The sequence below is a fragment of the Rhyacophila brunnea genome, unplaced genomic scaffold (assembly GCF_057557595.1).
Source record: "Rhyacophila brunnea isolate RB1 unplaced genomic scaffold, BYU_Rbru_1.0 scaffold_10, whole genome shotgun sequence".
NCBI classification, from domain to species: Eukaryota; Metazoa; Arthropoda; class Insecta; order Trichoptera; family Rhyacophilidae; genus Rhyacophila; species Rhyacophila brunnea.
In genome coordinates this window covers 30,867,439-30,881,778 of record NW_028232752.1, presented here as the reverse complement: position 1 = coordinate 30,881,778, position 14,340 = coordinate 30,867,439, and positions in this window count along the sequence as shown.

Sequence of the window (14,340 nt, the reverse complement as noted above, 5' to 3'; positions counted from 1 at the left end):
CATCCGCTTCGTGTTTCTTCGTCTCGCATTCGAGTACGAGCCAGGTATTGAATATTCCGCTCATCCGAAAGTGCTGATTGGTGCTATGGACAAAGAATGTCCCCATTGTCATGCGCTCACATTCAAAATGAGTCAGCCGGGATGTGTTGCGCATCAGGAAAAGTGCAACTACCAGAAATTGAGATACCACCAGAACCATTGAACGGCTTGCTCATCGGCACGGTTCCAGATTCAAACCTGTCTCCTGAAGTCCATTCGCACATTCAATTCATACTTCCAAATGACTTCGTTCGGAGCAACAGAAATAGTTCACAATACTGCGGCAAATGGTCAACAATTCCATTCTACGTTCAAAATCAAAGGCCAAGTATACCACAAAGTAGGCTCATTGCTGCCTACTTCATGGGCGGTGAGGACAACAATCGTGTGGATGCACGTTGCGGCTACAATAATCTCAATTTGCCTAATGCCAGGCGCATCGTCGGTGAACTGGACACCCTATTGAATGTGAGCACAATGAATTATTGAAATTCTTCAAAGCACACATGCATGAATTGCAAAGTGACAATCACGCTATTGTTATCAATCCTGATAAAACACCAGCTGGAGAGCACGTGCGTCGATTCAATGCGCCTGTTGTTGACGGCATTGCTGGAATCATGGTTGGCGACCGCACATCGACGCGAGAAATCGTGATTCGAAGAAGAAACAATAATCTGGAGGTCATCGCTGACACACACCGTTCATACGACGCTCTCCAATATCCGCTAATTTTTTGGAAGGGACAAGACGAATATTGCATAAACATTAAACAACGAGATCCCGCCACAGGTAATTCATTTATTATGAACATCATTACTCATTTTGAATTGAGAAAATGAATGGTTGGTGTTTTTTTGTTTTTATCGGCGGTCATCGTCTACAGCGCTCCATTCCTCTTTCTGCCATAGATCCCATCCACACACACTTACAATACATTCGTTATTTTTTATTTAACAACCAAAATATTCACTAGAAATAATTTATATGGCAGAACAACGTTTGCCGGGTCAGCTAGTCTTTTATAAAATTCGATTGTAGAAATCCACGCGCACACATAACATATTATAATGACAATGATTTGCATTTTATCCTTGGACAATTTTTTTTGCTTTTTGTGTCAAAGATACTCACTACATTGGCAGTAGCTATTAGTTTTAAATGCATAATAAGTTTATTGATTACTAATTCAAAAGTGTCAACTATTGGTAATAATTATTATTAACATTGGAATTTTTATTGCTTTCTACGAACGTAGGTATACCCAGTGTATATTAATGGCACTTATTGTCCGATAACAATAAATCGACAATAACAGGACGTCGCGTCGCATATAGAAGACTTTTCAGCGACGTACTTGTCATGGCGGCAACGCGTGATGGAGGCGTGTTTAAATAATTTATCGGCTCTCCTTTTAGATGCAACTCTTTTCCTTCTTCGCAAAAATAAAAGTTTACTAATAATAATTCTAACATCACTCCTCATCGTTTTAGAAATATTTTTTATTATAAAAAGCTTCAAATTACGTAAATTAATAAATCCATACACCGCGGGAACGTAAAATTAAATGATAAATTTGGGGGCATTCCTCATTTGAAAACAGAAGTGTGATTAGCTGTTCTGGAGTTGATTGTTAGTTCACAGTTTTAACACGTGGACAAAAATTTCTTGTTTGACAATAGTGATTAATATTTGCTATCCGCCACTAAATCTACCATTGACATAAATTAACTGTCGTTAAAATATTCTAAATAATATTATATAAAAAAATATATTCTTATTGGTCGTTCACTCATGGCTGACGATGGTGACCACCTTGAAATTCTAAAATTATTGCATCTTCTGAGCGACTAAGACTTTCCATCCTACTCGATCATCTGCTTCTCTCAGAGCAGAGTAAAAGTTTCCCCCAGTAAGCTCCTTCACTTTTTTCACTTCAATTCACGTTTTTTGGCTCCCCGATTAAATCACGAAGGAAAAAGTTTATAATCACTGATCTATTCCATAATCCTCGCTTCATCTTACACGTAAAAGAAGGGGAATTCTCTTGGGCAGGCCATCTCTTAAGAACAGAAGGTATCCAATGACCAAATAGGCTCCTAATCAACATATCAGTAGGGAAAAGAAGGGTCAGGAAACCTAGATCGGTGTGGTTGGACTGCGTAGAAAATACACAATATTCCCAAAACTAATACAGCGGAGAGAATTGACGGTAAACAAATAGGGGTAGTTATATTTCCAAGAGGCCAACAAGACCTTCATTATGTTATAGTTCCAATGATGAATGTATATAAAAATATGTATCCATGTATTTTTAATTAACCTTTTGACTCTCTTCTGAATCCACTAGTGTGTCTTTGAAAGTGCCTTCTCATATTTATTTAATTAACTTTGCATAGACTGTACCGGAAAATACTAGGTACACAAATTGAAACGTCCGCTAAAATAATTAAAGTGCATAAACTTAATTATGAAAGCCCTTCTGAAAATATATTTTCAAAGATTTCTCAGACAAAATCTCAGTTTCTGCCAATAAACACAACAAGTATAGTGCACATCCTGTAGCTTTTTATAAAACTCTAACTTATCAATTAGTGTGGAAATTTAATTATTTCGCCACAGACCACAACCAGAGGAAAAACTAGAGTTTCACAGATCAAAGGAAAGTTGACGTACAATTCGTCACCCTTAATAAAATAATTCATTATTTTTAACAAAGGAACTGAAAATAACTTCATTGCAATACGAAGAAAATACATTATTATCTAGTCAGATAGTTATGCTCATATGCTAACAGCTTTTTTTCTATGTAATTCAATCTATTATGTCAGAATAAGTTACATCAAGATTAAAACACATTTTAAATATAAAATGATAACGAAAATGTTTTAATATTTACGTTACTAGTAGTTAATACTAACAACATGATATACCTACAGGGACATAATTTATATTTAATTCCCAACCTATCATAAAATTTCAGTTTATAAAATCGTCAGGTTTTTTTAAAGAACGTTGTATGGAGAATTTATGATTAGTATTGGATCATTTCTAAATAGTAATGTAATATATTGTCATCGCAGTAGCACATGTATACCGATTTTGAAGTCTCTGGGTAGACGGAAAATAAGCCATTTTCAGGTACAGATAATGTGTTAATATACATATAATAACATTAGGGTGATTTTTTTATAGAGAATTATATTCTTTTGAAATAAAATATATCAATACGGTACTAATTTTCACATATTATTTATTTAGGGTATTGTAATAGAATCTTGTTGGACCTACGTAATTGTTGCCATGTATTACTATTGTACAGTGAAACTAGGTAACGTATTATTTTATACTCTGACTATCGCTATTATAACAGGCCATGAGGCTTTCTACCTAACCGATACGAATGACACAGGAGCGATGCAAAATATTTGTAAATGGTGCGAACAATTCTCAATACAGACTGTGAAATCTTTTAGTTCAGCGCTCCCCAACCGGCGGTCCGTGAAAAAAATTTGATTGTCTACAGTAATTTGAATAATTTGAAGATATTTGCAATTTTCGTAATTATTAAAAGTTTCAGTATATTCTTATAATATTTTTTTTTTTGCAATTTTAGCCTTACTACGTCGTCAGTTTATATTTAATGTGTTAAAGAAGAAATGAATTGAATAAAGTTTGCTGTTCGGCATAAAATAAAATGAAAGATAAATATTCTAGTCCGTTTGTTTCGTGTTACTGGACTTATTTAAGCAAATTTTCGCCAACGCTATACATAGGTACTATTCATTCAATACGATTATTTCTTTAGGTAAGTGAATAATAAATTGTTTGGCGGCAAAAACATAGGGAGCGTTTGTTTTTTTTTTAATTTGAGTTAATAGTCACTGGGTTTGAAAAAAAACGATTTCGATTTCTATAACTCTAAATCGAATAAAATTACAATTTTTTCATATTAATTTAATAATAATTGTATTGATTCTTTTTTAATAAAATGAAATTTAAAATGTTTTTTTTTGCATTTTTCGTAATGAATATCTGTGTTAATATGTTTATTTATTATAATTCTTTTATCATTATATTGACGTATCAAATTTTTAACAAGTGTGAAAAAAATACGTGGTAGTACTCTAAAAGGTTGGGGACTGCTGCTTTAGTTAGTGTGGCAGCATTTTTATCATGTTCGCATACGTAAAAATGCCACCAGAGGTAAGACGCATAGTACACTATTTTATCAATAGAGCATTGTCTGAGAACAAACTGCTATCGCTCTAACTGCGGCGTTAAAGCAGCCGCCGGTCTGTGCTACGCTGATGCACTTATTCGATGCATTCGTTATGCAATCAGCAAATGTTTGCGACCACTATCTCTTCGTGAGTGTATTGATGAAAGCGAGAGAATGCATAATTTTCTGAGCAAGTGCATTTAATTATAATTAGGGATGAAGCCACTTGCACGTTTTCTCTGCATACTAAATCACTCTCAAGCATTGTTTTCTCCAGGGTAAGAGCTTACTAAGTGGACTATGTAATACTATAGATCATATAGATAATGAATAGAGATGTTTATTTCTTGCAAATAGGTCGACTATTGAAATTGATTCGATACACATAACAATATATATTAAGTAATAAATTCTGAAAAAAAACAGATCAAATCAATAATATAATATATATGTATACATTTTTAAACTATTTGTTTTATATTTTCTAAGCGGGCTTTAATTAATAAATATGTAATACAAAAAGTCTGTAATAAGTCGCCGTAAAATTGGCCATTGTGGCGACCAGGTCGGACGGCCTTATAAGCCCAACAGCTGTTTGAACCGAACCGAAACAAAACAGTCCCATTCGATCGTTATGTTAAAAGAAATATTCATTTGTGAATATTGAGTGAATATCCGACCTGACTCGGCCATGTGTTATGGATGTCTACTTTTTCTTTAAAAAAAAAAGGAACCTATGAAGGATCACCAAATAATATATTGTAAGTACTTGATATTCTCAGTGGATACTAAAATGGAACAATGGAATCACCTGAGAAAATGTTCGCGACAGATATTTTGGAGGACTAGCATTGTGTCTACAATCGTGTCTGGAAATTTTTACATATTATTATGTAGTTCGCCGTATCACACTTCACCGTGAAATGTCGTATCGGAAACATATGGTCGTGTACACATTGACTGCTGACTAGATAATTTCTTTTTAAAAACCACATTTAAATAGAATGCTAATTATATCAAATGGCCACCTTAATCGTTACGCGCTGGGCGCGTCTTTAGCGTCCAATGTATTAAAGGCCATCCAACCTCTTTGGATCGTCTAGTACTGAGATAAAATGCATGTCTAAATAAAACTCGGTTCTTGACGGTTTACAAGAAGCCAGCGGCAAGCAAATTTTTGAAAATAGCCGATATACTGGATTATTTGTTAGGTTAGGTTAAGGTAGGTTAGGTTTTCATTCTTGAATTCATAAATTTTGCCAAAATCGTCTATGAAAATTGAATTAATGTTCATATTGAATCTAATAAAATTAGAGACAGTATAGTATACGGCCATCTCTTTCCGATAGATCGCTCACTGCGAACTGTGTTACGGTGAAATATTTTACGTACAATTTACATGTACCTACCTCTATAATAATATGCTCCGGAGTAAAAAGTAGTATTTTTCGAATCAAAATATTATATACTTACCAAAAGTACATTTATTTTATTCAGTATGCTTTAAAATGACAACAATAAAATATTCAAAATATGTTTGCATGATCGTTATAAAATAAAATGTGAATGTAACAAAAATTCTACTACAAAACCTAATAACATTTCAAAAGCTTTTGAATTTCTACAAAATAACAACATGTATGTATTTTAATAAAAAGTTTCCGTACGTAAAAATAACACGGTGATATTCCACGTTATACGTTTTAATCTATTCCTCTCAAAATCTCATAGGATGCTGTTGGAAGCCCTTAAATATTCCGTCTAGCGTAGAACCCGGCGTATTTCTACAACCAAGAAACGGGGTTATAGACACCGTTTCATGAAATGATTTAATTTGTATTTGGATAATATCAGCTATGTTGAAATTAACTACATATGTATGAAAACATTAAGTTTTATGGGTATAACCAGAGCTTACGCGCCACGTGTCAAAAGTTCAAATAACTACCGACAGTGTCCGGTTCTGAAGCTGTCAGTTCAAATCCCTTATTATGGTAAAAAAAAAACTATAAAATGTTGTGATTAAAAGCTATATCCTTAATAGTTGGGTGAATGGCTACCAGAGTAAAAAAGTCTATTAATACGAAGGATTTGAAATAAAAAGATGCAACCCTAAGTGGTTTACTTAGTAAAATCACTGAATCGGGTAATAATTTATTGTAATTGGCGATTGTATAGCAATGTAGCAAACTTATGTGTTTTAGAGCCGGTTTTATTTTATTTGAAGTTGCCGCGTTTTTACCAAGATGCACGCTTCTTGTGGCGAAAACAAATAACATAGTCTTTGATTTTCAACATTTTTTTGAGATAGGTATCTGAAAAAAATTCAGTTCTCCGCCGTCCGCCACCATAACGAAGACAAACAGACATTTTATTTAAAATGTAGCTTTCTTAGACTTGTTTTCTTATTCTGAGCGAGAGAATGTATCATTTGTAACCCTTTTTAATAAAAAAGTGAAAAAATAATTAAAAATTAATTCCATAACCTCGAATATTGTCTAATTATCATATGGATGTGTTTTTTTAATGTTTAATTAATTAGTACTGAAATAAATGTGTTCATTTGAAAGTGCTGGTTATCAATTATTACCTACCCCTCAATTCGATATTGTGTCCAGTTTTCTGCCATTCCTTGGAACCTTAAGCCCAAGTATCACACTACCTACTTCTTTAAACTTTTGTATAAAGCTACCTAAATGGAGATTTACATAATATACGAAACATACGAATATACATAATATTATACGAAACATACAAAAATCTTATTCTTTTCCAGTATAATGTTATTTTCCAGTGAATAAAAAACGAATGATACCATTTGAAACCTTTTATATTTATTGAAGCAAATTTATACGCTATATGACTGTATCAATACCGAGACCTATTATGCAAGGTCTCATGCATAGTCACAATAAATATATTATTTGGCAATTTATATTATTTTTATGTACTTATGTGAATCATATATATGTACTCTATTATTCTTAAGAAGGTAGGCATTCACCTAATATGGAGTCTTCGCCATTGCTGTAAGAATTACCGGAATGTTCATGTGAATACTGCTCATATGCGGCGTATCGCATCGTCTCTATGACACTCGACGATCTTTTGGAGTGAAGAAAAGGTTTACCTCCTGAAATGTTGCATGATATCAAAGATGCAAACTTTACATTGCAGTTTCGCAACAGTATGCGAAAAATTTAAATGAGTGGGTATAAACCGAAAAGTGAACAACGTATAATGCTTAACCTCGTATGAATCCAATTTGTAATTTTTAAATCAAGAAGGGCTGAAGCAAGCATTTTAATAACTGACAGTTACATCAGTTTAAGATGGGCTTTATATTTTTTAATGCTGGGGTGTGATATATTATTCTACTCACAAAATCGACATCTTTTTTTATTTTGAAATCTTCTTATCATAAAACTTTCTGTATGTTAAAAATGGGTGTGGGTGCCGAAGACGTGTGACAAAAATGAAACTATTTATATTGCACTAATACCCCGTCTACACCTGCATGGATTTACTGTTGACAGTAAGTATTATCGCAGATATAACAAGAAAATGTATGGATAAACGTGTATTATCCTGCAGTTGAAAGCTTGCATGCCTGAATCAAAAAAGTTCGAAAGCTTCTGAATTTTCATGGGACAGTAGGGATTTTTTCGATCTGCGCCTACGCAGTAGAATGTTAGTGGCGAACCTGCCGACAAAAAAACGAACTATATTCATTTTGAAGTTAACTGATTTTCACTAACTGCCAAATACTAACATAAAATGACAACATCGTGTCTCGCTTACTCTTGAAGAATGAGATTGGAGAGACAGAAAGCACTTTTACGTGTGAACAGTTATTATCACGATAGTTTAAAATACGCACTATTGCTGCCAGTAAATCCATGCACGTGTACAGTATTACACGCTATTAGTTTTAATAATCTGCAACATCACAAAGTTACTCAACAGTTACACAATCTTCGTGAATACGTAAATATATATTATTAGGAGTATATTAGATTAATTTTCAGTCTGATGAAAGGCTTTTTTAATGTGTCTCCAAATAAACAGTGCATTAGTTGCAGTCGCAGAATTAAACCATCGTGATGCATATCAGGGTACATAGGTACTATAATATATAAATATTTAACTGACCTTCATTTATACCTAAAGTTTAAAGTGTTCGTCTAATATTTTTTTGTTACCATTTTCTTCTTCGATAACGGTACACCTCAACCTGCCTTGCCATTGGCCTCCGCCATTCAGCACAATCTTTAAGATCCCTCACTAGTCATAGACGTTGAAAAGTGCTTTTGCATCCACTCTTCGCTCCCTCTATCCAACGCAACCATGTCATTCCACTTTATCTCCTTTTTTCTGGGTTACCTATGATGCCGATATTTGGTAACCATTCCTCTGGCATACGCTGGCCTCATTTCACATTTGAGACTGCAGAATCATTCTCTCACATATTTCGGTCAGACTTGTTTATTTCACATTAATTTAGTATCTATGACTTGATTCCATAGAAAAAAAATCTAGGATTAAATTATAATACATTTTGAATATACAACACAAAAATGGAGAATAGTAGAATCAAATGGGTGCTACTTTGATCTACAAAATCAACTCACTCAAAATCTGGTAACCTCTCATATCGTACAATAATCTTTATATACAAGTCGTTGATCAGACCAATATTGATATACAAGAGTTGGAGAGTTGAACTCTCACCACGACCGATAGGCGTGTGTTTTATTTATTTAATAAAAACATTTTATTAGTATAAGTTATATAACACCAGACTATGTCGTAACATAGTCTGGAGTTCTATAACTTGTACTAATAAAAATGTATCTCCACATTAGTTAAGCTTGGTAGAAACCAATGGTATCAATAGTAGTCAAGCCGAACTGTCACAGACCATTAGGCATTAAATAAAGTCACAGGTCTACAGGTAGTTCCAGACTACGGTAGTTAGGTGGTGTACATAACGATACTACATGAATGATGATAATAATTATATGTGTTGTATTTGTATACGAAAATGCAAATGAGAATCATCGGAATTTCGTTTTCAATAATAAATTTAAAAGCGAATGATTTGTAAATTCGGTATTAATGTAATCTGTTTGTTGTCGGTCACTATTTAGTGAGTTTTCCATTCTAAAATCAATATGGTTAATATTTTAACGAATTCCGCGGTAATTCATTTTGTGGTTCAATGTACTGCACACAAAAGTTATTTAATGTGGTTTTAGGTTATTACCACGGACAACTAGGGATTGCAATACCGAATGAAAATGTCAATATCGGGTTTTCGGTATTTCTTGAACATTAAAAAACAGAACTAGGTGCTTATCAATAAATATAGCAATTAAAATCTTTTTTAAATATTACTTCATAGCAAAAACCTACATACCTACATTTATTATGTTGACATTTAAAAATATATAATGATCATAATCGTAGAACTAGTGATTTTTTACAAATAATTTGAATAAATTGATAATTTGAAAGTTCATCAAGTGCAAGTAAGTCCGGCTGCAGGAAAAGCTTCTTAAATTCAACGCTTGTACAGTCATCAATAATTATAGAATAATTGAACATTTTTGTGACGAATGTTTTATATTTCGAAATAATATTATGATAATTCATCGCGACAATTACTTATATAAATATATTTGATGAAATTTGTTTTATTACTTTTTCACCTCTGTTGGATTCACTCAATATATTTATATTTGCATAGCAGTACATAACTTATAATTCATTTTCAAAAACGTAAACGAGAATTCCTTAATACCGAAAATTCCAGTATTTTGAATTTTTAAAACCGGTATTGCAATCCCTACGGACTACCAAATCGGGTCTACATTGCATTTAATTTAATTAGTTCATTAAATTGTTATTATTCAAATTATTCTATTATAAATATATAATTCTATTATAAATATAATATAATTCTATTTTGAACATCCATAATTTCAAACAGCCGCAAAAATTATTTTATGTTTCTGATAATTTCCGGGTGATTACTAGTAATTATAAGTAACGTAATTATTTGTAAATATCATTTCTCGAATTTCGATAGATGTATGTTTAAATAAATCTGTTATTTTTTAAGCGTGGAACACATTTTTTTGTTACTTCTGTTACATGTATAATTTGCTACACGCACTTTTTTATGAATACTGTAATCTATTTGTGATAAAGTTTGTAATAATATGTTTAATTTTATAAAATTATTTTTCAATTTTGTTTGCATAACTACACAAAGCAAATTAACTGACTACACTACTATTTAATAATATAGTGTGTAGTACGACAATATGCATTACATATCTTGACAGCAAAAAAATCTGTGTTTGCAATTATTGAATGCGTCGTTTTTGAATATATAATAAAATTAATTGTAATGTAACTTAGTAATGTTATTTGAAAAAACGTACAAAATTATTCAAACGTAAAAAATGTTATTTATTTTCTTTTCTTGTTCATATTATGTGTGATTATAGTGTATTATGTTTTTTTTATATGAAACATTGTAAATAAAACATATTTATATAATTATTGTGTTCTTATGTATGGAAATTTTTAATGCATAAAGAATATGACGTAGTTACTACTACTACATAATATCTCCATAATAAAAAAATCATTTTCTAGAAAATATCGCGTACCTACTTTATTATTCTCATACGAAAACAGCATGCGATATAACTGTATCCTTACAGTTGGCCACGTGAATAATAAAATTGTATACGCAGATAAATCAATAAGCTTATTAAACAATCTTTTTTGTATTCCCTTAATAATCACCATGATATTGAAAAATATGCATTGGCCATTTTATTTTACTATAAATAACGAATAATTATAATATGGATTAAAGTGTCACACTTATAATTTAGAATATGCAAGTCGAATTAATAGTGAACTTAATTAATAAAATATAATATATCCTATCTCCTGTGGCCAATTATTTGCAAGGTAAAAATTTCGCGAACCGATAAAACTGTGAGCAAATTTTATTATTTCTCGAATTGTCCGCATAAACTGTGCGATACTTGAACAAATAAATTCATGGCGTGCGCCATGACTTACGCCGAGAATCTGGCGAAATGATTACATTAAAAACCAATAAAAATGTTATTGCCCCGAAATGTGCAACGAGAACTTTTCTTGCCACCCGCTGTGCCGTGCTCCAGCGCATTGCTGCCAACCTTTGCTGCCCGAAAAACAAATTGGTACCACCTCAACAAACGAGTGTGTGTTGTGACAGTTGTGAGGAATCTTTATTCCCTAACAAGAAAAGCAAAATACTTAAATATATAGATCTTACTTAATTGCTTATTCTTCATGGCTAAGTGTACAACCGTCCTCCAGGTATCTATCTCTCTTCCGACAAATAAATAGAAAAATATTCTTAATGTTTTTTTCACGATCTTTTTCCATTACTTAAAGAATATAACCAAGTTAAAATTCGTTTTTTTTCAGCATCCGACGCTCTTTCTCTGCTTTTCCTTCTTTGAATTCTATACTACGTACATGTATTAATATTCTCCAGTTTGAGAATATGTAAGAATATTTTCACAATAAATCTTAGAGCTTAGATTCGCCGCGAGTGCACGTGGACAGCTCAATGAGGTCACATGTACCTCGGCCGCGCGCGAGAAGTGACACGCGGCCATTACATGTGGACGGCTCAATGAGCTCACATAATATTATACCTGAAATGCGTGCGAGTTTTTACGCGCAAGTCAAATCGTGCCATTTGGACATGGTCTTAAACATATTGTCGACAGCTATTTCTTTATTTTTAATCCATGGTTGTTTAAATTGTTCATTCGGTGCACTAATTAATGAATTCCATAAAATCAATGTATTTTTATAAATTTAGAAAAAATCTTTAGATATAATAATTAATGAGTAACCTCGTAAAAAAACTTATCTAATTATATTTTAATCATAGACTAATAAAAATCGGGCTTCCAATAAACGCACATTTTGTACTGTAGGATCATTTTTAGCAGGTAATTACTGTCACCTTTAAGCAGGGACATATTGTTTATGTTTGATGTTGGGTAATAAATTAACTTGCAGAATTGAATAGAATTTCTATACTCATTTTTTTAATAATTGAAACCTACTTATTCAAAAAAAATACAGCTTTGTTTTGTTGAAAATAAAAAAACTTTCTTAAGCTAAGTCTAAATCTTTTGTTTTGTTTATATTATAAATGTCAGTTTTCAAAAATTCTTTTCACTACATGCATATGGGATCGAATATTATTTTTATGACTATCCACCAAAAAAATATATACATTCTAAATATCCATTTTTACCAGTAAATTGGTTTATAAAAAAATGAATCATCATTACTTCAAAATTAAAGAATATATCAATAAAACTAGAATTACATATTGTCACATGTAAGAATCGATAATATTATATTTACAAGCTCAAGCCCACTTATAAATGATGTACCTGCATATTATATTATGACTAATATAATATTGTCATAGAATTCCGTGTTACAGTAATTTCTACACATAATTATTATATCTAAAGATTACGAGTTTCTGTTCAGATAATAATATGTAAAATTAAAATTATTAAACTGACATTAATATATATTATAATAATCTCAATTGACCACTGTACCTAAGGTTTCCCATCGCCCATTTTATATATGCAAAACATTATGCCGCTAGCGCCATCTATTGTAAGTAGTACTCACCAAAGCACAGCAACTTTTCCTAACCAGGATCCGGACTGGAAAATTGAAAACATAATTTGCGGTGCTTCGGATAGGAAAATTGAATTAAGGCCTAAATACGGTTCGTGCACCATAAAATATCAAGCTAGGTTAATATATGTTTATAGTGTGCTTACATATTTTATTGTGCAATTAAGAATAACTTTTCACCAGGTAAATGGAACGCTAAATACACTAAATTTTGGAAATATTTATAATGAACAATTTTTACCTCCTTTTAATGAAACAAAATATAATCGTGCTTCACTATATTTTTTCGACATTCTTTTACTCGAATATTCTTGGCATTTACATTTTGTTTCGATATTAAATAACATAATATATTATACACAAACTCAACATCAAAGTGTTATCATAAATAAAATCTACATACATATTCCTGAAATTTTTAATGTTTAATCAATGTATTTCTTCGGTATTGATATATGAAGACAAATCATGAACCTTAAATTTAAAAAAGCGTTTTAAAAACGTAATGTAAGAAAATTCCAGAAGTAAAGAAAATACAATAGTATACCCAGTATATTATGTAAATTGAATTGAATTTTGTTTCAACAATATATAGTAAAATGTATTCGGTAAATTTCTATTGCAGGTTTTAATTAAATCGTTATTCTAGAGTTATAGTAAATGCAATATTCTACGCGAATGTATATATTGTATGATGCTTTAATAGTAATGTATGAAAACATAATTTAATTGAGAAATTTTTTTTCGACCATGAGGTTTGTATTAACAGATTTTGTTTTTTATGAGAAATGGATGTCAGCCACTTGCTCAACCTATTAGGTCCATACCCTGACTCACACACAAATTGAAAAACAATATGTGTACTTGCCAGCCCCAGGATTCGAGCCTGGGACCCACGGCGTGATATATTAAAACATAACTTAATGGCTTTACAATCCGATGTGTATGTTGGCCTCATTTTCTCAACATATTAGATCCATGCTCTTTGTCCAAACACATATTGAAAAACAAGATGTGAATTTTATCACACCCGGAATTCGAACTCGAGACCCACGACTTACTTAGTATTATACTTTTTATTACTTTTATAGAAGGTACAGTGACAGTTTCATTCTAACATTTTTTTTACAATCGCCATCTTTTCAATCGGCATTTTATTTATATGCATTTAATATTTATGATGAAGATTCGATGCTGAGTAATTTAACATATTATACATATATATTTTATCATTATTTCGACTGTAAATAATGAAATTACAACGATTGAACTAGCGCCATTTTTACATAAATACTGTGATTTTTTTGGGTTTGTAACCGTAACTGGAACAT